This window comes from Gigantopelta aegis, chromosome 14, assembly GCF_016097555.1.
Source record: "Gigantopelta aegis isolate Gae_Host chromosome 14, Gae_host_genome, whole genome shotgun sequence".
Taxonomy (NCBI): Eukaryota; Metazoa; Mollusca; class Gastropoda; order Neomphalida; family Peltospiridae; genus Gigantopelta; species Gigantopelta aegis.
The window spans coordinates 18,878,069-18,882,599 of NC_054712.1; positions in this window are offsets into that span (position 1 = coordinate 18,878,069).

The window sequence follows — 4,531 nt, forward strand, 5'->3', positions numbered from 1 at the left end:
ATAGACGATTCGTCACAAGTGTTTTTTAATATGGAAAATATCAACCGAGTCTATGTTAATCAGTATTCGTCGAGGCTCTTCCATGACAAATAGCGATTAACTTGACGAGGTTGATATTTTACAAATTAAAAAAACATGAGTAGCGAATTCTGTTTATCCTATAACACTTCTAAAGTAACATTTCCATTTGATATTTAGTAAATCACAGTACTAAACTTAAACTCGCCTCCATCGATAATATGACGTCATCATGATTAGCAATTTTTTTTTTGAAAACGTTACATTCATGTACACAGGTCTTTTTGGCTTGTAAATAAGGTCTCACTACACAGATCACTTCCGGGTGAGAGTTCATTCACCACGGTCCACTATAGTTTCTAATTGTGACACGTTATGGTTCACATATTCACTTCTAGGAAATGGTGAAGAATTAAAACAATATGTATGTTTAATGGTAAGCCTTCTGACTGTATTTTTCCCATGTTATTTTGTAATATTGTGCATCGACCTTTTGAGACATGGCTATACAGCGCAAGTGACAGCTGGAGTGAATCGGTTAACGAACCACCTGTTCGGACTGGTACTACAGCCAGATGTGGTCATATAACAAAAAACTGTGACGAAAATGTTCTTAATTTTGGAGTGAAAATAAATGCTTATATAATATATGTTCGCAATGGTGTATGTTGTTAGTGCCAACGAGAACCCGTTCTACTGGCAATCTTCGTTTGAAGTTGGGCAATTTAACATGGGTTTCAATGGCAGATGGCATCTGTGTAGTGAGACCTAAATGACTCATTGACAGCCATACATTATTACCTAAAGACATTGCAAATTTGCATGTCATTATTACACAGGTTAATATTCTAAATTATCGCATGAGTTTATGACATGGATATCATGGTAAGTTTGTTTGAAACATATTTTATTGTATATAATACACAAAAGGATTGGGCACAAGCTATTCAACTTACGAGGCCCTTTCCTAATAAGATGTAGGATAAAATCTGATAAACATTATTTAACATGATGTTGTTTACTTGTAATAGTCGTATATAATGCTTCAATCTTGAAGTTATTCTGCATTAAAAGATTTACCTTGTTATGCAATTATTTACTAATTTCACAATTATAAAACCATATGATCTTTCAGCTGAAAACTATAGTCCGTTCCAGCATTCTATAAACGTGTGGGTTTTTTTGTAAATAATTTCAGTTTTTGACGTAAGATGAAAAGCTAAATTTTGGAAATGATAAAAATATACTATTCTTGTGTGCAATTTAAAAAACAATCGGCTCAGACATAAATAACTTGTAGTAAATTCTATAGAATGAAAAAAAGGCATTCCATGTGGGATGGACTGTAAGTATTTAATAGTGATGACATTGTCTTTAAGATTGTAAGCATTTACAGCATATGCATACTAAATACTAGTATCAGTCACAAAATATGTGTGCAAACAAGTAAGCAATATAAATGTTAAATTGAATACAAGGCTCCAAGCTATTAATAGTACAAACTAGATGTAACAGTACTAACACATTGTTCTCATTAAGTATGAACTAAAATTCAGGGGCGTAGGCTAGGGGGGTTCGGACGAATCCCCCTCCCCCCCACTGAAGCAAATGGTCCGTTTTTATAACTAAAACATACAGGTTTACACATATGGAGTTTCTGGTGGTGTAAAAACAAAATAGAAAAAGGTCCACTTGGTTCGTATTCGAACCCACCCCCCAGGTCCAGATCACGCTACGCCCCTGAAATTACGACAATATTCATGTATTTAGATGTCATTTATGATGTGGATTGCACATTAAGATGGAAATTAATTTTTACATGTACCCAGTAATACACTGTTCTTATTAATAAGTAAATATGAACCAACATTATGTAAATATTCATATACTGTAAATCAGGAAATGTTGACGAGCATAACACACATGCGAATTTAGCAAGGCCAATACAAAACGTTAATATTTTATGATGCTAAGTTTAAAGATATATAAAGTAAACTGTTCCCAAAAAACTAGTGTGATTGTTTTCACAGAGATTAACTGAACACACAACAATGGTTACATGCTACTGGTTAAACTATAAGCAACAACAAGTTAGTTGCACATTACTGTAATTTTCTACTAAATGTAAGTTGTCTGTATGGCAGATGCATGTCAAAATATATCAGAAGTATTATTTGAGCCGATCCTACAACAAAAACTTAATTTTTGTAATGTCTCCAGATACTGAGCTGAAATTTTGTGTATTCATAGCTTTATCATGTTCTGCTACAGATCAAGTTTTACTTTCATGGCAATTCTCCTATTTTTTGCAGAGTTATGGCCCTTTTTTAACTTAGAACATGTGTTTTCAGACTTGTTTTTGCAATGCCCGCAGATATGGACATGAAATTTTGTATATAACTTTATCATGTGCAGTTATAGATCACGTTTAACTCTGATGACAATTTACAAATTTTTCATAGAGTTATGACCCTTGAATTTAGGAGATACGAAAATTAGTTGGGCCTGGTAGGGGACATGTGATGCTTTAGCAGTACTCTTAGCATGCTTGTTTAATTAAATTAAAAAAAAAAAATGTCCAGGGAGTTAACATTTAGGGTGACCCAAATGAATTGTGTTTCCCATTTTTTGCCTGCAAAACCCCCTGGAAAATGTCTACCAACAGTAAACATTATTTAGTCCTGAATATTCTGACATCCTCACAATTACATAAATGTACACAAACTTGTAATTATTTAGCATCCCACCATACACTTCAAATACCGATTTGCAAATAGTTATCTGTAGTATGGTTAATATTTCCATATATAATAAATAATTCCAACTTCTGAAAATGCTTCCACTGTCCTATTGGGATAATTCAATAATTAAATAATGCTCTAATGGAGGATCACAAGAGCATCACAATTTTAGAGATACAACATGCTATGAAGGCTGGGGTATGAAACTGCTCAATTCTAGATAAAATTACCAGGTAGGTAGTTACTGTATGGACCCATCACAATGTTAGAGATACAGCATGTTATGAAGGCTGGGGAATGAAACTGCTCAATTCTAGATTACTAGGTAGGTATAGTTACTGTATGGACCCATCACAATGTTAGAGATACAACATGCTATGAAGGCTGGGGAATGAAACTGCTCAATTCTACATTACCAGGTAGGTAGTTACTGTATGGACCCATCACAATTAGATATGGAAGATAGAAAACATTAAATAATGTGTGTATTATGTACAGAGACTGAGATCATACATTTACACAGAGGTGGATCTAGGGGGGGGCCCCAGGGGCCTGCTCCCCCCCTAAATTTTGTGACAGTTAGAATTTTATTATATATTAATTTTCAATTTTTTTTAACGATCCTCCTCCAAATATCCCCCAAAGTTCCCTTGGCATTTCACCTTATGTCACTGAGTCCCCCTAAATGGATTTTCTTGATCCGCCACTGTTATATATATATATATTTACACATACAATTGTATAGCTGAAGGAAAGAAAAAAAAAGAAGGAATTTAAAAATAAAGCACCCATGAAATAAAACACTCGAGAAGTGTTTGCCTATAAATGGTGAATGTATAGGTACAATACGATAATTATATATATATATATATATATATATCACATGATATAACCTCTTGTATATATATATATACTGCATTACAAATCTCTTTCATACCAACGACTAGAATCAATTGACCTGTGACCCGTTGGGAATCAAACAAAGTACATGATGGTTATCTCAAACATGTTTCTAACTTTCCAGTAGCAATCGAACTAACATGTCTATGTCTGTTAACAACATTTAAGGGGCCATTCAATAATTACATAACACTCGGGGAGAACCATGGACGTTACGTAATTTTAGAGGGGACAGTGACCATGTCATTATAAAATTTTTACATGTGCAGGGAAGGGGTATTAAAATACCATTTTGTTTGTGTTAAGTAATTGTTGAACAGCCCCTGATATGTTTTCAGTGGAATAAAAACTTCATTATCAATGCCATTACTGAAGTTTAAAAACATTCGGCTTTTGTACATAAAAAGGTATATTGCATAATAATGTAACAACTAATTTATGTACAGACACATCCCTATATAATGATTATAATGGTTAATTATACATAACATGTATGGAACGTTGTGTGTATGAATAGTCTTGCCTGAATGACAATTTAAAAACAAAATGTAACATTGACTCATTTGTATGTCGGTAGAAGAAGTTTACATTAAAGGGACATTCCTAAGTTTGCTGCATTGTAAGATGTTTTCGACTAATACAATATTTCTATGATTAAACATACATATTAAATATATTTTCTTGTTTAGAATATCAGTGTCTGTATATTCAATGTGTTTTTGGTCGTCTTAATATTTGTAAGAAGCCCAAACTGGAGTTTGTCTTAAAATAATTTCGTACATACGAAAAAATTATTTTTAGGAAATCAAATTAAATTTAACCTACTATAAATATTAGAACGATCAGAAACACGTTTAATATACAGCCACTAA